The sequence below is a fragment of the Ovis aries genome, chromosome 19 (assembly GCF_016772045.2).
Source record: "Ovis aries strain OAR_USU_Benz2616 breed Rambouillet chromosome 19, ARS-UI_Ramb_v3.0, whole genome shotgun sequence".
Lineage (NCBI taxonomy): Eukaryota > Metazoa > Chordata > Mammalia > Artiodactyla > Bovidae > Ovis > Ovis aries.
Window position 1 is genome coordinate 30,424,807 of NC_056072.1, and position 24,204 is coordinate 30,449,010.

The 24,204-nt window shown below is 42.9% G+C and overlaps 1 protein-coding gene across 33 annotated transcripts in view; it reads left to right on the top strand.

Moving 5' to 3' along the window:
- Positions 1 to 24,204, top strand: part of FOXP1 (forkhead box P1) — a 624,022-nt gene that overhangs the window by 301,524 nt on the left and 298,294 nt on the right. For 3 of the 33 annotated variants that reach the window (XM_060402197.1, XM_060402209.1, XM_060402201.1), the window contains one exon: positions 1 to 24,204. This exon is cut by the window's left edge; it is cut by the window's right edge and continues 6,081 nt beyond it. The exons of the other annotated variants lie outside the window; for them this stretch is intronic. The gene's annotated coding sequence lies outside the window, so the exon portion shown is untranslated. 33 annotated transcript variants of the gene reach the window in all.

Below are 24,204 nucleotides of genomic sequence, written 5' to 3' on the forward strand. Positions count from 1 at the left end.
TAAGTGTGAGAGGATGGGGGACCACTCGTCCTACTTCCAGGGACCTGGGCTTATGATCACATCACATGAAACTCCAGGGGTGTCGAGTGGGCTCAGAGCCCTCACACACACCATCGAGGTAGGCCAATAGGGTTTTCTAACAGGTCTATAAAATATATTTATTTTTAAAAAACTGGTTGGTGAAATGTTTTACCAGCTACTGTGGGATATTCTGTAGAGACTCGTAGGTGGTATTCCAGAATTGTGCTCTTCTTTTTGTTTCCAGTGTCCCTCGGGGGCATCTGAGCGTCTGATCGTATCAGATGGATGCCAGGAAAAGGAACGTGTCGGTAGAGGGTGTGTGAAAGGTGATGGGAATTTATTTTTCCAACTGGCAGGGTTGCAGACTCTTAAGTTTACAAATGTAGTAGTAAAAATCAGCTGTTGCTTCTTGGGATTTATATTCACCCAGCTGATTAAAGGCCTGTGTACAGGCAGATAACTCGCAGCATTGTGTGAGAGCAAAAGCAGCGGAATTCCCTCAGTGTTGGACAGGAGATAAAGTCTATGGTCTATCCATGGGGTAAGGGTGGGAAATACACGAGGCCTGTGCTCTGTGGCTAGCCAAAAAGGATGCAGACTGGTATGTGCTGATGTGGAAATATCTCCAAGATATCTTAAGTGACTTCAGGGTAAATATGCTAGTCTTTGGGTAGAGGCAGAAAAAAGATACACACACAGAATGCTACTATTGTGTCTATATAGGATATTTTTGGAAGAGAGAGACAAGATATTGGTAACAGTGATTGCCTTTGGGAAGGGAAATTGGTGGTTGGCACAGATGGAATTTATAGTCCCTATTTACCCTGTTTGTGCTATTTGATTATACATATATGAGGTGAGTACCCTTTTGAACATAGTTGTTCCGGGATGCCAAAGTGTTATTACCTAAAGGGTAGCAAGCCTTGCGAGAAACGATTAGATACTGGGTTTTGATGATATTTTTTTAAATCTTTGCTTTTAGTAAATGTGAAAATCAGGTGTGATTGCTGATTGATTTCAAAACCTAGCGATAAGAAACTGTTGATTCAGCCCAAATCAACCATGTCCTCACTCTGGATTCCCAGCTCTGCGCGGCTTGTCACATGTATAACACTTGTTTGTGTTATCGACTTCTACTATCTAAGTATCTTATGGAAAAGTTTGTTTGTTTTTTTTTTTTAAGTTGCGTGTTGCTAAGATGCTGCCTATCCATACAGACTTAAGCAAAAGGAGACTGTATTTGACAACATAACTGAATAGACCTTTTGAGGCTCAATCTAAGCCCTAAAGCCTCATCTTTATATTTCTCATGTCTCCCCTCCGCTTTCTTCTGAATTGACCCCATTTATTAATGGGACTCCCCTTCCTGGGAGGTAAGTACCCCGCTGTAGCTCCATCCTTGCAACCTCTTAGCTCCCAGGGCAGCAGGGAATGTCTCTCCGGGTATCTAGGCTCCCCCTAACCCTAACCCTTAGCCATTTGTTCTCTAGCCTTCTTGTGGTTCCAGTGCTTCTGTGGGGATGGGGATGGGGGTTGGGTGGGGTGGGGATGGGGGTTGGGGATATTGCAGGTTGATTTGCTTTTGGCAGTTTGGTTGAAACTGATCAATACCAAGCTCCTCCTCTATTCCTGATTCTCTCGGCCTGGAGACACCAAGATGAATAAAATTCCTGGGCAGGTTTTGGGGAGTTAACACACTGTTAGGGATGGTACAGAAGCTCATGTGGGAACCCTTTTTGATGTGAAATACTAGACTCAAAGGACTTCTGAGGCGGGCTCCTCTATGCCTGGGAATATTGGTGAGAGACTAGTGGAGGTGACTTTGACATGAAGCCTTCTGCGGGAAGAAATTCTGCATGCAGACAGGTCCGAGGACCAGGCTGAAGGCGTTCCAGTATAAGATGAGAGAGCAGACAGGTCTAATTTTCATCAGGTTCTGCTCATCAGGCTTCAGAATGGCCAGTACACCGTCTTCTTGTCATCTTGAGGCCACCCTCACCAACCTGCATCAGACCTTCCACAGTAAGCACTCATCCTTAGAATATTGCAGCATTTTATTTCTTTGCCCTCATTTGGCAGAGACGTTTCTTACTCTGCATGTCACTTACTTCTGTCTTTTCCCCAGATCCCTTTCTTTGGCTCATTGTCTTGGCCACACAATTAATGCCCTGTTGTCAAGCAGAAGTTCCCCCTCTAGCAAAGGGTTTGCATTTCAAGGAGAGACTGTCATCAGAAACTTTGTTTCCAGCTACTGCAGTCATACAAGCAGTGTCGGGCTGCATTCAAGGAAGACTGAAGGGCTGTGGATTCAGTAGGAAAATATTAGCCAACTTTTGTGCTAGGAAACACAGTGCAGTAGTCTTGAAACTTACAAAGGCAAGGAGATCAGAGGAGGGGGGAAAGCATTGTGGTTGTGGCCAAGGTAGTCAGGAGGAAGGGAGATGGCCTGGGCATGTATCAAATCAATAGAGTCAGATTTTGTTATGATGGTTTGAGGGTCAGGCACTTGACGAGAGGCAGATGTGCATGAAGGAAGATTGTGGCAAGTGGAAAGCAAAGCATCACTTGATGGTTAGTCCTCCTGGTGCATCCCAGCACCTCATGGCAGATAATTCTGGGATCTGAGCTTGAGCGCAGCTCAGTCTTGGACCTGAGTGGAATCTCTCTTGTCCTTCTCACAGACCTGAATCTGGCCATTCTTAGGGGGATCACATAAGTCCAGAAGGATGTGCACCTCACCATCTCTGTTCCTTCCACAGCAGAGGGGATCAAATACCACATGCACGCATGCTAAGTCACGTCAGTCGTGTCTGACTCTGCGACCCTATGGACAGCAGCCCACCAGGCTCCTCTGTCCACAGGATTCTCTAGGCAAGAACACTGGAGCGGGTTGCCATGTCCTTCTCCAATACATGCGTGCCTGCTAAGTTGCTTCAGTCGTGTCCGACTCTGTGCGACCCTATGGACCACAGAGAGAGGCGAATCTGTACCCATGTGTGTGTGGCTTTCCCTTAGTCTTCATCTGCATAGGCTTCTAATTTGTATTTAGTGAGGATGGAGGAGACCCTGCAGGGCCGAGGAGCCGAGCAAGTTCCTTTCTGCAGGTACTACATCTGCCAAACCAAGGAAACCATGGCCGTGAGGCAGTTGGCTCCACATTCAGAAGTAAACTAGAAACGAGCCCTTCCTCAGCAGTTCTGGGAAATGACACCCTTGAAAGGGTATCAGCCTGAAAGTTGGGAAGACTGTGCTCCATTGATGCCAAACCCTAGGCACAAAATGCGCCAAGGTAAGCCCTTAAATAACGGACAGAGTTCTTTACCTCAGAGAGCTGTCAGAAGCTGGCGGTGTCAGTGTCTTCTCTTTGGTATAGCACTTGAGTGCAGCTTATTGAGATCGGAGGGTTTGCTGATGAGTGGGAATGAAGGCTGTAGGGGGCGTTTCTGGTTTTGAAGGGGAACAAGGCATGGAGACCTGTGTGAGAGAATGAAACAGGGGTGGTGGGCATCAATGTGGAACACAGACATGGTAACTTCTAGGTCTTCCCTGCTTCCTCAGGACTCTCATTGCTGCCTGTGCCCCCATCCCCCAACCCCATCCCCACCTTGCGTATCGTGAGGCCCCTGGAGTCGAGGACCAGATTGGGTTCTGTTTGCAGCTGTTGGATGCAGGCTTTATACTTAGCTCATGTGGACAGTGTGATTCATTTACCCCTGATGCTGAGGCAGGAGCAAATTATGCATATTATTTTTCGCTGTTATATAAATTTTCCCCTGTGATATATTTGTCAAGGTTTTTACTCTTCACTGTCACAATTGGGAGACTCTATTGCACACAAAAAAACCCATTATTCACTGTGTATAGAATGTTGTCTGATACAGTACTGCCTTGTTCAGGGGTTATTTTAGGGGTGTATTCCTTATCTTAAAGTCACTCTAAAATCCCAATGGGTAGAAAACTTGTCTTTTAAGAATCTTTTGATTCCTGATCTAGAATATATAATAGGTGCTTTATAACTGATGATTTCCCCAGTGAGACTCCTAGGCTTCCTTGACTGCAAGAACAATGTGTTAGATGTATTCATTCCCTTGTCCAGGTTCCACACGTAGTAGGCCTTGTCTTAGAGGCAGAAAGAACCATTAGGAACTGCAGTGTTAATGAGGCAGACACCTAGTAAGACGACGCTCCTGTAACGATGCCTGGCTTTGGGCTTAAGCCCAGTGAAAGCACATTAATGGATATGAGTTTTTCTCTGTATGGGTTTTCCTCTTTGTCTCCTTTCTATTTTTTGGTCCATGAGCAGGCTCTGTCTCTGTGGGGAAGCAGCAGACAGCTTCAGTGAGTATAAATGTTGCAGCCGCATGTGGAACGTAGCCCCAGAGATAATCACGTGTACCAGTGATTTGTCAGTAGATTCTATTACACGTGTGGGTCTTTTATCAAAGGAATTAAGTTTTCTTGATATGTTAGAAAATAGTACTTTTTTGGCCATCTCTGGAATGGATGAATTGATGTTTTGGGTATCTGTCTAGATTGACAGCTTGCTTTCCCCCCAACCCCCCTCTGAATTTTGGTATTTCTGGATTTGAGTATATTCTTTCTTAAGTTGCGTTTTGAAGTGATCACACTTTATTTGTGGACAGTCATTCTTTCTTTTTCCTAAAAAAGAAGTCAACCATATCCTTGCACTTTTTTTCAAAAAATCTGTCTTTGAGAAGCACTCATCTGTGTTTTTTTTTTTTTTTTTGCTTTCTTTCTCTTTCTCATTCTCCTACGTTTGTATTTGTCGAGAAAGATCCTCAGATGCATTTCTGTCTGAAGTATTCCATAACTAGATGGATGCCATAGACTTACCAGTTTATGTCTTGAATTTGGGAGAATATTACTTGCCTAATGGCATAATAATTGATTTTTTTTTCACCTCTTGTCACCTTTAAAACTCCCAGTAAAAGTAGAAGATGGAATGTGACAATCAGGGGAAAGTTACTGGCCAGTTCAGCAATACGCCAAACCCTCTGATCTGGGCTTCCCTGTTCTGTGAGAAAACAAAGATCCAACCAGTCACAACACACTGGGCCCCATCTCTCCTAAGACCAGGTACCAAGATAAAGCTCTCCTCCTCCTTCACTGTTCAGGTGGACTTTCCATTCATTGAAAGCATACATCCTTTGCATGGTATTTTTACTCTCGTTTCCCCACCGGGGGTAAACCTTTACTTGGCGCCTTCCCTTTTCTGAGGTGGGATTGACTTTTTAGGGCAGGTGACAGTTTGGGGGTAATTATTCCACTCTTCCATTCCTGTGGCTCCAGCAACTGCCAAGTCCCAGTGTCACTTTGATTAAAAAAACCATTCAGAGCTGCTTGCCTCTGTTGCCTCGGTCTGCCTTGTCTTAGAGGCACATCATTTTTGCACATCAGTATTAACAATTCAAACATCCTGAAATGCTAATAGCACTAGTAAGCTTTTAATTCCATGGAATTTATTGCTTGCTGTATTTCTATGAATTTATAACGCTTTGATTCTTAAGAGCCCCATTTAATCAGTTTTGCCTGGCACCGAACATAATAAACAACTTGCCGGTGAAAAAGTGCCACTCGGGGGAGGCTGCTAACAAGGAAGTTAAATGCCTCTGCCACTAGCAGTCTCTTCGCTGTATTTTTCATGAGCTGTAATGTACTTTGCTGGCTTCTGAGCGGTGGTTAAACGCTGGGACAAACGCAGCCCCACTCTCACACTTAGAAGCTCAGACTTCGCTGGGCGTCATTGCAGAAAGCCCAGAAGAAAAGCCATGCTTTTAGCCTTATTTTTCCTTTCTCCTCTAGCTTAATGGTTTTCTAATACTTTTTCATTATCTTTACCTTAATCTCTTGGCATATGATTTATGGACAGGAATGGTGAGGGATATCAGTGGGCAAAAACAATCATTAGAGGCTGTTAAGGAACATTTATTGTTTATTTGGCTGCCTCTCTATAAAAGTACACATGATGGCCCTAATAGCAAAATATCAAATTATCAAGTGCTTTAAAGCAGAAAATGTCATTTGTTTCTCAAAACTGCACCAACTTTATATAATTGCCCTTTTAATTATCCCTAGTGGCCCATGAAATTTGCAAAATAGAGCATCAAAGGTTTGATTTACTTACATGTTGCACTTTGGTGGGATTCTTAATGAATATTGTTTAGTACTAATGCTGAGATGAAATTTGTAAATGTTTATAGTGAGAGACTTAGAAGCGGATGGGAGCCTAGTCATAAAACCGAATCAGCTGAGTTCCCCACAGGATGAACTGGATGGCCACATTCTTGGATCTACTTTTTGAAAATTTCTTCTTAGAGTGGAATTTTATTTCTAATCCAGGTCAAACAAATGTGCGTTAAGTTCAGTTTTGCACTTTCGTTTTTTCCCTGCCCAATTAAGTGATGATCTCATTGTTACTTTCGTAGGGCCTTGGAGGGGTCCTTTGTTTGTTTCCTGGAAATCTTGAATCGGGATCAGTTGTTTCTTCAGAAATGGCAGTCTATAGGATGATGTTCAGAACTGGATCTCTAAAAGCTCATCTTTTGGAGATCTTTGCAGCTGTAGATCTGCGAGCTGATTTCTGACTGAGATTTGGAGCCCGGAGTCCACGCTGAGTTTGAGGCCTCTAGGGATTATTTTATCTTCTTCCTTGAAGCATGTGTGCACTGTCATGAGCCAGTAAGTGAAGCAAGAAGCCACGCTGAGTGGCTGTGCGCCCAGCAGGGGTCTGCGTGCATGGCAGCTCCGCAGTGTACACGTCCATCTCTCCGCGTTCGGTCACCTGCCCAGATTTTTGTCTTCAGTCTGCAGAGATGAAACACAGGGCTACATCTTGGGTAATGAGAGAATTAGTGATAGAGGACAGCGATAGGGAGACCCTGGGATTTGATTGCAGGCTGGTTCTCTGGGCACAGGAAGCGCTCTCAGCTTTCAACGATAGAGATATTAAATAATCCTGGTGGGAAGGTAGACACCTGTGGAGTGTCACTCGTTAGGCGTCCCCAGGTTGACAGCGCACCAGTGATAACCACCCGATGGGTGTGGCTGCCTCCTCGCATCTCCCTCGCCCGTTGATGAGCATGTCACAGGGACAGGATCAGGAAACTAACAGAAATCTGTAAGATTACATCTCTTATTTCCCCTTTATCCACCTGACTTGTCACTCGGTCGGAGGGGCTGGCATGGCATGTCTCCAGCAAACCCTGTTGGTTGTTGCCTGGTAACTTGTTCCTCTCAGAGTGATGGCAAAAAGATTGTGTCCTCTCCATATCTGCCTGGCATGGAGGGGAAGAAGAGCAGTTTTAGTTACTTGGCTCATCGCTTTTGAGGGGTGCTTCCTGACCCTTCCCCACCTCTCCCAGTCTTCTGGGGCTTTCCCAGTCCTTCGGAATCTCTGAAATAGTGTTTGTAGGTTTCCAAGTGCCTCAGGGGTACTTAGTCTTAAGTCCCTGTGATGTGACTGTACCAACTTTTCAAATTACTTTCTGCCTCCTTCATCTAACTGATGGCAATTTAGAGGCTGAAATAATTTCAGAATTATTACATTGCAGGCATTTTTCAACAGTCCCTCAGTCCCATCTACCAGAAGTAGTCCTCGCTGCCTGCTTTGATGCCTTTTGTCTTCACGGTGGCATCCCCCGCCCGTACCCACTGTCTCTTTGGCAAATTGCGCCTCTGTTATTGCTTCTAGCTGCACGGCCTTGTCCTTCCTTCCACCATAGTTGTTGTGTTCCGCCCTCCGAGTCAGCCAAGTGGTTGGTGCATTTGACATTTCCATCTGCATATGCAGCCCTGTGTGCAGCCCCCTCTTCTGTGTCTGTGTTGCCTCGCTTTGATGGTCCCAGAGCATCTAGATGTCGGTCCGTTCCCTTTGGTTTTCCTTCTGGTTTCTCTTCATCTGAATCTGCCGTACATCCCTTCGCTGTGTGTTTAGTCAGTCGTGTCTGACTCTGCAACCCCATGGACTGGAGCCTACCAGGCTTCTCTTGCCCACGGGGATTCTCCAGGGAAGAATACCACAGTGGGTTGCCATGACTTTCTCTGGGGGATCTTCCCAACCCAGGGATCGAACCCAGGTTTTCCACATTGCAGGGGGATTATTTGCTGTCTGAGCCAGAGGGAAGCCCATACATCCCTTTAAAAGTTTCTAATATTGTGTCTCTTTCACACACATGTATGAAAGTAGGATCTCTCAGAAGAGAGAACCTGGACTACTTTTATTGCTCCAAGGCCCATGATGTACTAGTACATAATGCAAATACAGATTTGGGTTATTTCCCTTATCTTTTTAACGTTTACATTAAGTACATTAGTGTTTGTACATGCACACAACATATAATGCATATGATATAATAGGGGGACTCACGTGATTTACCCAAAGTACTACTTATGATGTGTTCAGATGATATGATCCAGTCAGGGTGCTGAAGGTTAGGTTTCTTTGATGAAGGATTTGATTCCATCCTATCTTGGTATTTCTATCACTGGAGGTTAAATCTCATTTGGAGAGAACATTAAAAGCCCAAATTTGTGACCCTTTGTGCATGTGAGTCACGGACTAGCTGACTTCCTTACCTTTTCTCATGATTTTCACCATTCCAGGCATCTTAAATGCTCCTTCCTTCCTTCCTTCCCTCCCTGTTTTTCTGCCTCTCTCTATCCTTGCAGGTCTAATAAATTCTTCCCTGTTGTAAAAATGAACCACCCTGTGGTAGATTTCACAGCTAGCATTGTCCCCCTTATTTGGTGCCTTGTTTTGGTCCAGATGCCATCGGAGTCATTCCTTCCATCTCCGAGTCCTCAACTTTGGTCCCCTCACCTGTTTCCTGAGGTGTGCGCTCACCGATTTTGTACCCAGAGTGTGGCCTTTGCTTTTCACTCCCTTCTTCCTCCGTGATTCTGATGAGGTTTTATCTTCACGTTTGTCGCTTTGTTCTCCATTTCCTTCGTTCTTTATCAGGTTTTCTTTTTTTTTTTTTTGGACGAAGTTCAGCGGTGCATGTGCTCATGCTTGTTGGTATAAATCATCATTGTGCCATGAACAAACTCACAGGTCACTGGGACAAGAGCTAGCCTGGCAGCCCCAGCCTGCTGCTTTTCTGCTGCATTCCATGCTTCCTCTCCTCTGTCTCTTTGAGAGGTACAGGGACAGACGGACAGGTTGCCTGCCAAGTCACCTAGCATCTTAGGGTTTTGATTCACATTTGGATCTTTCCTCCTAGAGGAAATCCTTTTCGTTGGCTCTCAGGACTGCAGCTGAGCTAATGGACGAGTGAGTATAAGCAGAGGGTACTGCCTGTCTTATAACAGATTTGGCTGCAGTGTTACTCTCAAGGGTATCTGGAGCTCAGAGCCATTTCTTTTCCCCCCTTCAGTTTTCAGGTCTTCTTTGATATCAGGGAGGTGAAATAATGCCTTCAGAATCTTTCCTATTTCCTGGACTTTGTCTCCCAGCTGATTTTTCTTCTGGTCAGTTGTGGCAGGTTACTAGCCCAGCCCTAACACAGGTCTCTATAAATGGGGCTGATCACATTGCTTTGGGCCAAAATTCTGGTGGTGGTTGTTAGACCAAAGAGAAGCAGTCCAGAAACTTCTTGAGAGAGAAAAGAAAGCAGAATTTTTCTCCTCTTCCTCTGTTTCCTCGCCCACTTTTGGATTCCTGGAGCCAGAGCTGATACCTCACCGAGTAGGGCGGGTCTTGCCTGAGGCTTATGGAGGGAGCTTCTGGATGTTGGATTGGTGAGGTGTGGAGTTTCTGAATCGGATGAGTCGGCTCTGCATCCTAGCTCAGCACGTTTCACTGTGTCATTTGTCATCCTCATTGGACTGCATTCTGGAATTACCGCTCTTATATTTGTTGGTGCTTTACCGTCAAATACTCCATGAACCTTCTGAATTAATGTGTTTTGGAAAACATCACTTTCGCTTGCTTTCCTATCACACAGTAGTCCCTTTTCTCTAGAAGTTATTCCAGGGAAGTTCTCCGGGACTGTTGGATGCCCATGGTAAGATGACAGGTGTGGGTGGCTTGATCGTGGGTGTACCAATACAGAAGTTACATTGAAGATTAAATTGTTTATTGGGTAGAGATGCCCCAGTGGTTTTTCCTCTAGAAAAACCATTAACTGGACTTAATTGACACTCATTTGAAGTGAAGTCGCTCAGTTGTGCTGACTCTTTGCAACCCCGTGGACTGCAGCCTACCAGGCTCCTTAGTCCACGGAATTTTGCAGGCAAGAGTGCTGGAGTGGGTTGCCATTTCCTTCTCCAGGGGATCTTCCCAACCCAGGGATAGAACCCGGATCTCCCACGCTGCAGGCCGACGGTTTACCGTCTGAGCCATCAGGGAAGCCCATACGAAAGTGATAAGTCACAAAAAGATTGTTTTTCCTAGAGAGATGCCTTTTCAAACTCTGGGTTTCCTTTGAGTGTGCTCTAGCTGCTGTTATAAAATAGTGTTGCAGTGGAGCTTTGAAAAGGAACTAAATCTCCACCAAGGAGTAGCTGATGTGTGACTAGCAGCTAGGTGAATGGAACAGTTTTATGAAGAAACATAGGCAACTGTAACTTTTTTTTTTTTAAGTGGGTGAATTTATTTACTTGTTTGTGTTCAGTGTGTACTTTAATTTTTTTTTTTTAAACTGGGCTACACAGTGTGTGGACTCTTAATTCCCTGACCAGGGATCGAATTTGCACCCTCAGTTTTGGAAGTGCAGAGTCTTAACCTTTGGACCACCATGGAAGCCCCAACTGTTATTTTTTCAAACAATTTCTCTAACTCTTCCAGAGCAGGTTAGGTTCCCCAATTACATGTTTATATAGCATCCTATATTTTCCCCTAGCACTTATAATTATACGCGATTCTTTTTAAAGCTATTAGTATGTTACTATCTCCAAAGATGGCTGATTCCACAAGAGTCAGGAACCGTAGTTACTTCTGTATGTCTAGCATATCACGTAGGATCTGGCCCATGGTGGGGCTTGATGTATTGAGTAAGAGAGCAAACGTTTTTATTTTTCACTTACTGGGAATTTTCCATGACTGGCTATGTTGCAATTAGGATTGAATGTGGGTGCACAGAACAAAAACCTAACTATAGTGACTTAATCCAGGGGTTGGCAAACCTTTTTTGTAAAGAGCCCGGCAGCAAATGTTGTAGCTTTTGCCGCTTCTTCAGTCTCTGCCACAACTGTCCAGTCCTGCTGCATGAAAGTGGCCATAGGTAAAGCTTCACGCAACAGTGGCGACTGTGCGACAGTAACGCTTGAGTCAGGCAGGCCCCACATTTGACCCACAGGCCACGGTTTGTGGTCCCCTGCTAAACCAAATTGGAGTACTGGTTGGTGGTGAATTTTGTTTAACACAACAAGTCTGGAAGTCTCGAAGTAGGCCCTCCATGACTGAAGTCCCTGTGTCAGGGGGTCCTCCAAACCTGGACTGCTTCTTGCTTATCAGCCCCCATCATCTTTAGCATAGCACTTCTATTCTCAGAGTCATGAGGTGGCTGCGTAGACATCCAGGTTGTGTTTCCAGGCATGAAAGTGCAAAGGACAAAGACATTCCTTCCTCCAGATTGGGCTTTTTTGTAAAATGGAATAGATCTTCCTGGATTTGTCTTCTTTGGAACACATGCCCTTCCTTATATGTCATTGGCCAGGACTGTGTTGCTTGCCCAATTCCAGTGACATGAGAGCATAAAACTGGAGGTATTTTAATGGAGCACATTGCTACCCAAACAGAGTTGGGATGCTGGTGCTAGAAGGAAGAGGATGAGTGAGGTTTATATAAGCAGCTAGCGAGGTCCACTGGGCATAGTTTTGAAACTGCCCCTCCTTACCCCATCTCCAACCCCCCTTCCCAACTTCTTTCTATTCAGGGTTAATTATGTGGTCGCTTCTTGGCCTTTTGGCTAAGATCAAGTGCAGGGTTAATTATGTTATGGATTAAGTGTAAGAAGTTCTGGTTAAATGCCTGTTTGGTAGTTTCAAATCTCAGCTCTTCTACTCTGTCCCTCTGACCTTGGTCTCCAGTTTTCTCAACTTTAAAAAGAATAACAAGAGTAGGGCCAACCATAGAGTTGGGAGAAGCTGAGAAGGTATGTGAAGTATTTAGCCCTGAACCAGCTCATAATATACACCCAATAAACAGTGGCTGTCATCGTTAGGACTAATATGAATGTACAAAAGAGGTTTTATCACCACCTACCCTTTATAACACAGATACACTTATTAAAAAACAGGAGACCATTAAAGAGTGATAAATATAAGCTTTCCAACGAATATAAAAGTATGAGGAAGGCCTGGGTGGCTCTCTCCACGATCATAGGCATTTCAGAAGATTGGGAGCTTTCCAAAACAAGCCCCAGCCTGATTAGACAGCAAAGTTTGTAATAAACAACAATAAAACCCCAACTCACCAAGTTCTAACTATGGTTACCCTTGCCCACCAGCTGTTGAAATTCCCAGCTTTCAGGATGTTTCATAGACTAGGTTCTTTTGCTTTATCTCAGTTTTTAAACATATGTAAGTCCCCCTGGGCTGGTATTCCACCAGACAGGAAGTCTGACTCTGTCCAAGACTGAGTTCCCTCTGATGTGTGTACACAGAAGCAAACTCCAGGCTTTATCTGCCTTCACCCTGACCTACTCTTCCCACAGTGGTTTGGATGAGGTGTTCCGGAGGCAGGGCAGGTGGAAAAATGTTGATCTTGAATGCTCCTTGCTGAACTCTTCCTGATTTTAAAGGACTCTCTCTGGGTGTTTCCTTAGCTCTTTCAACCACTGTGTGACCAGTCCTTTCCAGGTACACTGGGCAGGGTCTGCGTTTTCTTTCCAAAGTCTAGCCCAAAAGTAAAAGGAGTCCTGAGTCCACACAAAGGATCCAGCTTGAGGCTCATTAACCAGGCACCTTTGTAGTGGCTCAAGATGTCCCAGGTCACTTCATGAAAGCAAGAACCTCACTGAGAAAAACACTCAGGAGGTTTAGTTCTAAAACCTGTCAGAATACTATAGTAATCACCCAAGTGTCATTTTTAAAAAGCAAAAGCCAAGCCTCAAATGAGCAGAGCCCCAGCGGAAATCTCTTCTCCAAATCCATTACACAGGAGATGAGCTGGGTAAATACCAGGGACTCTCCCATTTAGACTCTGACCCTCACTCAGCAAGGGGAGTGATTTGTTTCCCACGTTGGTTCTGTGCCCACCTTTTCGCGAACCTTTTAATTTAAAAGAGACAGTGATTAATGATGCTTTTGATCCACTGACTTTTTTTTTTTCTTTTAAAGGGCACCCTCTTTCTCTAATACATAAATTTAATGTTGGAAGTATACCATGAGTATAAAAATTATATTGCTTATTTATTTCTCTCTCCCACACCACAGCTTTGACAGTCAAGGTGCAACCTGGGTTCATAGCTTTCTTAGAGTCTTGGCATCCTGTGTCTGATATGTAGTAGACATCTGACAAATATTTGTTGAGTGAACAAATAGAAGAATGAAATAGTAAATGTTACTTACTAATCAAGACTTGTGCAAGGGCAGTCCCAGAAGTACATTTCCAAGTAATGTGTGTGTGTGTGTCTTCTTACTGAGAAATAATGATTATTCTAGTCTATGCTAATGGGCTTTGTTTTGAACCTGTGATGATCCAGAGGAAGGTAGTTCACAGCATCTTTGTGCCTACATCCCCTTGGTAACTACAGTGGTCTTTCTTGCCTGAGCTGAATATCAGGCCAAGAGACATAGTTATTTTAAAGTCTGTGAATATTTTTATAGTCATTGTAGATGAGTTCTCAGAAACGCAGCTTTAGTCTATGGAGCATGATAATCTGCCTTACTAGTCTGTGTTTCTTTTACTGTGGGTATGTAGATGTTGATACCTAAGAAGTGGAAAAAAAATCCTGTCAATCACAGCATTATATCAAACCTTAGCAACTGTAGATTTTATTATATTACTTGCGTCCATTTCTTTCAGAAGTAAAAATCTTTTTTCCTGGGCTTCAGCCTTTTGCTCAGTTTGATGTTTTCCTACTTAAATGTGTGAAACTATAAGAATTGGTCTTGGTTGCACATTGTAGAACTGGAAGCTAAAGTTGGGAGAAAAACAAAACCCTAAGGTTTTCTTTTGATAGTGTGTTTTATATTGTGTTGCAACTTGCTGATAATTTATAAAAAGTAGCATTATTTATATAGATTTATTAAGTATAGGATACAGAATCAACTGAATTGTGCGTTTTGAGTCATAAGGTTTTTCACAAGGGCCCTACATTTCTTTAAAAGGTACAAATGATACGTTGTGTAACACCCGTCTTATCTTGAACTGTATTATCAGGGGCTCTTTCTATTTTACCTTAATGTGCTCAGGGAGCTCCTGCTTAGTTTAAAAAGATAGCCAAAAGAAAGAAATGCAGTTAATGGTTTAACACATTCCAAACTTTATAAGCAGTTTGCGCTTAGATGGTGTAGAGTTGAAACCTCATGATTACAGAGAGGCAATAGATCTAAATTCTAATTCAGGGTTTACCTCGCCTTTCCGGTTGTCTCTGCTGTTTACTAAATAGGAAGGTGGACAACTGCTGGCCCCGGATCCTTCTCAAGGTCCTTTCTGGCCTCTAGCAGCTCGACGGCCACCTGAAAGTGATGATGTTGCTGCACCTCCAGTGGGCCGTCTCCAGTGTGGCTCATTCTCTGTGATCAGTTTCTGCCCTGGGTGGGGCAGATCTCATTTTAAATTTACTGAGACCCAGTGAATCTAACCTGGTGTCACATTCCTATATTGTAGGTGCATTCTGACTTATATGTTCAGCGTGGAAAAAAGGAAAATCAACTGAATTGTACATTTGAGCCTTGAGACTTTTTTCATTTTTTTATAACCACCCATACAGGTCGTGCCCAAATCTGGGGTCGCCTTTTTAATGACTGTTGCCTTGTTGTGGTTTAGTTGTCTGATTCTTTTGCGACTACATGGACTGTCGCCCTCCAGGCTCCTCTGTCCATGGGATTTCCCAGGCAAGAATTCTGGAGTGGGATGTCATTTCCTTCTCCAGGGGATCTTCCCCATCCAGGGATGGAACCCATGTCTCCTGCACTGTCAGGCATTCTTTACCAGTGAGCCACCTGGGGAATCCCTTTCTTACTATTTATTTTCTGTTGAGTTTCGATCTTATTTTCACCCTAAATTGTGGATTAAAAATATAGTCCAAATATGATGCAGAAATAATTAAATTAGTTAACTTTGCACCCAGTATTTAGGAACATATGAAGGCTTAGTAAACTTCTATCACAAAGGGTAAAACACAGGCATGGAGAGGAATTGACAGAAATTGACTGTTATGTTAATATTTTTTTTGATAAAATGCAGCCACGGAGCCCTCTGATGAAAACAAGAACAACAGTCAGCCTGGCGTGAAAGCCCGTTCCCTCATTCATCTCTTCCTCTTGACTTGGATGTTCGAAAATATCCATGGCTGGTCCCCCACTGTCCCCTCCCACCTTGTCCTCCACCGTCCCTCCCTGACGGGGTGCTTCTGGAGCCTCTGGCAGAGCTCTCCCCGCTGCAGCCCCCACATTGCTTTCCTGGGAAGGGGACAATGTCGACTCCCTTTTCTTAAAGGACTTGGACATGATTCTCAGGTCAAGTCCTGCTGGGAGGCACTGCCCATGGTGTCTGTGGGTTCACGTGCAGCTCTCAGTGACAAGACACTGTCTTGTATATAGACATTTTGTTGATATGTGGCCACTTTTGTTTGCCCATAAACCTATTTGTGTTAGTTTTTCTTACCATGGGCCCCTTCACAAACCATCTATTCTATCTGCACGAAGTTGGGAGTTGGCTGGACTCACCAATGCCAGAGAAGTCACTTTTCTTTCAACAGCTGGATCCTAGAATTGGAAACAGTCCTTTGGGAGCCTGGGACCTGCTCCTCCTCCTTCTTGGTAGATAACCATAAGGAAAACCATCGGAAAAAAGCAGGGAATGTTTGTGGAGCACGTTGCCTGTGCCAGGAGCCATTCTGGACCCATCGTGTCTATCTTCTCTTAGTCCTTATAAAGATGTGTTGCTGTTGACCCCATTTTATAGATAGTAAAACAAAAGACACAGAGAGGTGAAGTAACTTGCATGGGATCACACGGTCACGCTTTAAGGCTGAGCTCCTCTGATTTTCACTGACAGGCTTTGGATGACGTGCTCATTCTATCTGATCATGCAACTCTTAGGGTTCTTGATGGAAAGGTTTCTCTGTGGTCAGACTCTACTTTGCCGATATGATCAGTGGTAGTTCTGGACCCAGCATCATTTCAGTTTAAATAAATGAGTTCCCAGACTTAAAATCTAATAACAACTCCCCTCTTTGCTCATGTCCCCACCCTCACATGCTTGCAGTGAAGCCCTGTTAGTTTAACCTCTGAAGTCTCTCTCTTATTTTCTGTCCTGTCATTGCTTCCCGAACTGCACGATGGAAACATGGCTCCTTAGCGTGGCCCTCAAGGCTCTGTGCCTTGGCCCCATCTGTCTGTCATCTGTTTCTCTTCCCAGGGCCTCGTGGAATAACTAGGTGGCTTTTGTGGGACTGGCCCTCTTCTCGGAGTGATAGACTCCAACTTCGTTCCTGGCCCTGGGGAGCTTACATCAACCCATTTCTTCTGCCCTGCTGTTGCCCTGCTCTTGAACTTGTGCAGCACATGTTATTGCTTCCTTTGGCTTTGGATGCCAGTCCTCCTCTTCCCACTCCCAGCTCCCCCTGCCTATTAACATCCTACTCATCCTTCAAGGCTTGGCTCGGATATCACTTCTATGAAGCCTTTTTCAGTTGAACCCAGCCTGGGTGACTCACTGCTTTGTCTGGGCTCCCACAAGTGTGTGTTTGTATTTCATTATAACCTTTGTTCAAGTCTGCTCTGTAGTTTAGTGCATTCTTTTCAAATTTGAAAGCCACAAATTCTTGCCTGAAGGTAAGAACCTATGTAACTTTATTTTTGTGTGCCCCAGAGCACGTGAGATACAGAGTAGGTGCTCCATAGATCAACTCAGGCACAGTTATCATTATTACCATTTTCTGAGGGCTTACTTTGCATCCTGACTACTAGAGGTTTGAGTTTGAGGTCGTTTTTGCTCTTGCTGACTAGCTATGAGTTACAAATAGGGCCACTCTCCATTTTGTAGATTGGAAAACGGAAGTCCAGCAAGATGCTATATCAGTAATTTGCTCAGAGTCACAGAACTGCTAAGGGAAAGGACAAGCATTTGCACTCAGGGCTGCCTGGTTCCAAAATCCATGTCCTTTTCATCATGACACCTGAGAAATACACAAATACAAATAGGGGTTGTGGTGGCTTCTGGAAGTCCAGATGAAGAATCCACATCCCCTCCCTAAATACGCATATGGCTCAATTGCTTCATCTTTCCACATCTAGAAACTTCCTCTTTCAACTCATTTTGTAGATTTTGAATCTCTAAAACTGCTACAAAAAAATTGGAAAGAAGATTCCTGATTTGCAGATTTGAATGCTGGTCTTTTTTTATTTTGTTTTTGGTTAAAATTTTACCTTGAATTTAAGAGCAGCCATAAATAACATAGGAGCACAGTATCATATCTTGTCCCTTATGCTAAGTGTGGGTTCATTTAGCTCAGCTTTCTTTTTGAGCCAGTGTCAAGCAAGGGTCTCCCCCAACATATTGGCTGAATTCTTTTTTTTTTTTTTTTAATTCTTTGGTTATAAGCAACAGAGTTAATCTCTGGCTGGCTTAAAGGAAAAAGGTGTATTGGAGGAGTAGACAGAAGGTCACAGAATGGACAGGAGATTGAGAAAGGATAGGGGATAGTTCCCAAATATAGGCAGTTTGAATGTCACTGCTAAAATCAGTGTTCCCCAAACATTTTTCTGTCCATACATCAGTCTCCTGAGACAAATCAGATGTCCTAGTTTGTGTTAACTCCCCGTGGCTATGAGAGGTCAGGGGGCCTGACTGAGGAATTCCACCTTGCTTGCAACAAGGGTGGGGAGGGGTAATTCCCCAAAAAGAAATTGAAGTACAAATGGATTCTGGATAGCTCCCCAAATTCAACAAGTACCAGCTGTCCCTGGATTCTACATGAATAGGAGCATTTATTGAAAAGTTGGAGAGAGTTTTGTTGTGCAGTCTTGCTTTTTGTAGCATTAGGACCTCCTTTCTAACCAGGATCTTGAGTCTGTCATTGATGGGGTCGGGAAACCTTCCAGCGTTACATCACAGAAAGTTTGATGAACCTACCTTTATCTTGTATGGCTCATCTAGTAGTTAAGTCCTTGGGAAGGATGGAATAACATACCCAGACCTCTGGCTAGCTTTCTACTGAAGACCTTTCTCCAGCAAAGTTCTAATAAAACCCAAGCTCTAAAAACCCATCATCAAATAATAAAAGAGAAATAGAATAAATGCACAATTCATGAGATTAATATAGAGCAGGAAGACAATCTTTTTTTGTTTCTAATAATCTTTTCTTTTATATCCTACTTTATGGGGGTACTGTTTAATTTCATGTTCATTTACTTTAATTACTTCTTGCATGTAGTTTGTGAGGAAGTTTGCCATTTTCTAGCATCTAAAAGATGGCTTACTTGAGTTTCTTTTCAGACCCTGTTAGAATTAATATATAATAAAACCCAATGTGGATATTTCTCATTTTTCACCTCAAAGGATTATTCATCATAATAGAATCACTTTTTTTTCCAGGGAGATTTTATCAGACTTACAAGTCAAATTAGTCAAATGCATTTCTTCTGCTAATAAACAGAGAACCTTTACCCTGGAAACATCTCTAGACTGAGTTCCAATAATTTAATGTTTCCTTGCCTCAAGAGATCAACCTATAAATGACCTGGGAATAAAAACATAAATTTATTAGTCTAAAAGGAGATTGTTGAGATGGGAGAATATGAGAATAAAAGAAAGGTCATAAAATCAAAACATAAATACTGAATATATGTTAGACTAAAAAAATGATTTTAGAGGGATAGGGTTAATTTCTACCCCATGCAGAGAATTTGGGGGGAACAGATTGGTATGTGTGTGTGTGGTTGCATTTATTTGTGTATTGCATGTGAGAACCATGCAGGATTGCTAAGAAGCCATTATGTACTTCCCTAAAAGAGCCTTGTGTTTCTAATTTAGAAGATAAATGCAGTTGCGGTAGAATCAGGCCAGGCTGGAAGGTGCCTGGTTTCATCACTGCCTTCGTTTTGATTTGCCTCCTGGTCTGTAGGTCCAAGGTTAATTGTGGGAAGATTTTGGCCATGAAACTGTGACAAGCCCTTACACGAATGGAAAGGGGATGTACTCTCTTTCAAGTGCCTTTATTAAGGGTAGGTGTGATCCTTGACTCATTGCTTGATGGGAGTAAGCTCATTGGTTCTTGGGGTGAGTGAGTTCTAAATCCCCCTTTTAAGTGCAGTCCAAGTTGCTGTGACCTTCTCAAGCTGCTTGCTCACAAGCGTTTCAAATGTTGAGGTGCTGGGCATTTTGTCTAGTTCAAAACTGAGGAATGCTTTCTTCTCTAAGATATGGCAGATTTGATCCTAGAGAGGAGAGAGGAACGTGGCTTTCCTTTCACCTCCGCAGATAAGATCTGCTGTCGTGAGAGATGCAGGTGAAGAGATTGCTCAGAAACTGTGGGAATCCAGTGTATAAATGACAAGAGAGAAAATTTTCAGGGCTAATAGGAAAACCCTCTTCAGTGTGTAGTTGAGATTCACTTTCTCTGGTATTTTTGCACGAGATTGAGAATAAAAATGGTTATGATTGATGAAGCATTCAGTGTATATCTAACTGTAAGTCAGACTAGAGGGACTTTTAAATCACCCAAATGAAAGATTGCATTATCATGAACATTAATATGTAACAGTTAAGTGTGTCATTGCTTATCCTAAGTCCTGGCGTTCACAGGGCTCTCTGAGGCCAGCCAACCAAAAAGCAGAAACTTTTAGCAAACACCAGTCCACAAAACCTCCATGCATAAGGTCAGTCCAGTGGTCGTGACTCTTGGTGAGTTATTTATTTCTGCATTCCCATCCCATCTGTAGATTTGATTCACACCACAAAGGACTTAAACATGTCCCCTGAGATACTACTAGGGCAAGAAGTGTATGGTTGAAACCAAGGGGAAGAACTTATTTCTGGTTGAGAAGAGGAAGTCCGGAAGGAGAAAAAACAGTGAACAGTAACTTATTAAGGGCAAGGGGATTAGGTTAGTTAAATGTTTAGAAGTTGTTTGTTTTTTTCTTAATTTCTTACAGATTTGTTGCCATTTATGGTCATGACAAATGATCATCTATTAGAAAACCAAGAGGGTAGAAATTAGACATTTTTAATCTTTTTTGTCTTTAAAAAACTATCTTTTCCTCCAAATTATTGAAGGAGTCCATGTTTATAGCAAGAAATTTGAACGAGGAACAAATGTTTTCTTTTTTTAATTAAAATTACATCCATTCTCAATACACAGAAATTCAGTAAATAGAAGGGGTATTCTTACATGTATAATATAGGAAAAAAATAAATGTTAATATGACATATTTAATTATATTTTTAAGTAGACACATATAGTCTTTGGTTAGCCTATTTGCTACATAAAAAGCTTATTTCAGTTGATGCTTTATCTTTGTATCCAGCATAACATCAAGGCCAAGACCATTTTAGTGGGATGCATTCCTTAATAGTTTTAAAAATTGTAATAGATACCTCACATTAGAATTAAACCTATGAGTGATTTGTGGAGGAAAGAGGGGTGGAAAAACCAGGGAAGGAGCATTTATTGAACATCTAGCATGTGTTAAATACTATGCTAGTCCCTTTTGGGCTTCCCAGGTGGCGGTAGTGGTAAAAAACCCACCTGCCGACGCAAGAGATGCAAGAGCCAGTTCAGTCACTGGGTTGGAAAGATTCCCTGGAGGAGTATATGGCAACCTACTCCAGTATTCTTGCCTGGAAAATCCCATGGACAGTGGAACCTGGCAGGCCACAGTCCATGAGATCACAGAGTCAGACACAACTGAGTGACTTAGCATGCACGCTCACATGCTAGTCCCTTGGTGGTAATTTTGCAATTCGTTATCATTTGGTACTGATGATCATTATGATGAGGATAACTAATTACTGGGCATGTACTGTGTACCAGGTGAGAACTTTAGCATGTATCATTTACTTGTAATTTTTGCAACACAGAAAGTTTGTCTACTTTTATTATTTCTGTATTAGAGATGGGAAACCTGAAGTTCAGAGATGTCAAGCTAGTTAACTCAAGATCACAGAGGCAAGAATTTCAAAGCCCAAGTAGGCTGTCTGATGTCTCTTAATTCCCCAAGCTGCAGGCCACCTAGCCATGCCCTGTGCCTACATTGTGTCACAGGCCCTACCTTTTCCCTCCAGGGCACAGTGACAACCAACACCAAAGTGACATCCGTGCCTGCTCATGATGGTGTCTTTGGTGTTCGTGCTCTCAGGGAGCATCCGTTGTCCTTGGCATCTTGAACTGAGGAAACAGTTAACAGCTGAAGCATCTGCTCATCAAGGCACAGCACAAATGACTCTGCTCGGAGCTCAGACGATGCTGTTATGTCTTAGGACAAAAAATGATCAGTGGGTGGGGCTGTCCACATTTTGCAGTTGGGGCCATGCATAGTCATTTTCCTACTGTGTGACCAAGTTTTCTGTAAATCTGTTGGCCTAGGACATTTTGTTTCTCCTCTCTACTCTTTCTTCTGCTCAGAAGTTGGGATGATCCTTGTGCCTCCCATGTAGAGAGAGGGTGAGCGTAGTAAATCACTTGAGGCAAAGCTTTGTGTGGAGCTGGTATGCAAGCAGATATGAAGTGGTGGTGTTTCTGTTTGAGATCTTCTAAAGACTAAGAATAATACTCTCTAGTAACAAGGTCTCAGGTGAAATGGGGAACCATCTTAGGTTCCAGGGAAAATCACTAATTATACATGGTTAGAGGCTTCCCTAATAGCTCAGCTGGTAAAGAATCCGCCTGCAATGCTGGAGACCTGGGTTCGATCCCTGGGTTGGGAAGATCCCCTGGAGAAGGGAAAGGCTACCCACTCCAGTATTCTGGCCTGGAGAATTCCATAGACTGTATAGTCTACAGGGTCGCGGAGAGTCAGTCCAGTTTCCTCAAGGAAGGGATTTCTGTCTATCGTTCCTGGGATTTAGGATATACTGATAAGCATGTTTTCACCTATTAGTGATAGGAAACCTCATTAGCAGAGGCTGAAAGATAAGGCTATTTATGATTTACTTGCTCAGAAATCTGTAGGTAGGCCTTCCAAAGATTGGTTCCTTACTTCAATAGTATCTGATTGCTGGGTTGGCATATTGGTGATTCCTTTAACTTTCCCCTCATGACTACAGGATGGCTGCTAAAGCTCCAGGCATCTACCTTTGTACATATTTACTTTTAAAGCACTAAGTGGGTAAGAGGACAACCAAAGAGAGAGATTTGTTCCTTTCTTCTAATCAAAGTGGAGAAAAATATTTCATACCCCCCCTTCATATTTTTTGGCCACAATTAAGTTAGATGTCTGTCCCTAGGTGCAGAGAAATCTGGAAAGGAGACATCTCATTTTTTTCAGCTTGAAGAGTAGTAGGAGGGTGGGAAGAAGTTACAGATGATGTTGAGTAGCTATCCAGAGCTGTCTCTATATGGAGTAACACTTCATACCTGACCACTGAAGGTCAACCTAAAATCTCCGCTGTGCCCAGCTTAGGATATGGATTTTATTGTTTTCAGTATTACTAAGAATGACAGTGCATTTTTGGATTCTCACAGTATTGCTAAAGCTGAAATTGCGTTGTATCAAGAGATGATGGGTATTTCAAACTCACTGAGTTTACTGTCTTCATCATCAGGCTTTACCCCATCTCAAGCTCTCTGTTTATCACCCAAGAAATATTTTGTAGATGGCTCAGCTTTCTGTTCACAGCTATGGTTCTGGATGTCTCACACCCTGCACACGGGTTTGGGAATGACTAACCCCTGCGCGCCTTCCCCTGTGCTCGCCCCGCCCCCCCACACACACACCAAGTGATCTTTGCTTCTATATTTGTCCATTGTGAAAGAAACATCCTGACAGCTGTGATGTATTTATGATGTCGTACAGCTGGTTTTACAGTCACTTTGTTACATCAATACTAATCTTTCTCCCTAAGCTGAAAAATTCATCACACTTGGAGCTACGGGGGAAGGCTCCACCTGAATATGTGTAGTTTGGAGTTTTCAGGGGAGCGATAGGGTAGCGGGATGTTTCTGTGTAAGAAATCTTTCAGAATGTCATTCTCGTTCCAGATTGTGTGCGTTATTTGAGTTGGTGGAGAGGGCATTTTCTCCAGGAGAGCAGGCATCTCCCCAAACCTGGTTTACAGGCAACGTGTCTTGAAGAGAGTAGCGGTTACATGTTTCTGACAGTAAAAAAAAAAAATTATCTCCCAAGTGGCTATTTAAGGAGTATGCTTGGTTCAAATCCACAAGCATAAATCTCTCACTCAAATTATTGACTTAAATCTGCACTTCTCATCAAAATTGTAATTAGAATTTGTGTAAAAATTAAGCAAAAATTTGTATAAATTTAGATTCACAGCAAGAATGGCTTTTTATTTATTTATTTACTGGAAAAGACTAGTGCATTTAAGAATGGGTTTTTTTTTTTTTTTTTAAAGTCAGGACCCAAACTGCTAAGTTTGAGAGAGTTTGTTGATTTCCATGGAGGAGAAGATACGATTTTTAATTAAAAATTAATATATAGAATCTTGAACTAGGAACCAAATACCCATCTGCTGAGGATCAGATTCTCATGAATATGGAGAATTTGTGACACTTCTAAAATTGCACAGTCCAAGATAGAGTAGCCCCTAGATGTGTGTGGCTATTTAAATTTAAATTAATTAAAATTACATAAATTTAAGAATGTAGTTCCGTGATTTCACTAGCCATATGTCAAGTGCTCAGTTGCCTCGGGTGACTCCATTGGAGAGTGTAGGTCTAGAACCTTCCATCATTATAGAAAGTTCTACTGGGCGGTATTTCTCTTGATGAATAGTTTGCCACCAGGAGCAGCTAGCTCTTCCCGCCTAGGAACATTGGGCAATATGTGGAGATATTTTTGTGTGTCTTACCTGGGGTGGCAGTGGTTGCTGCT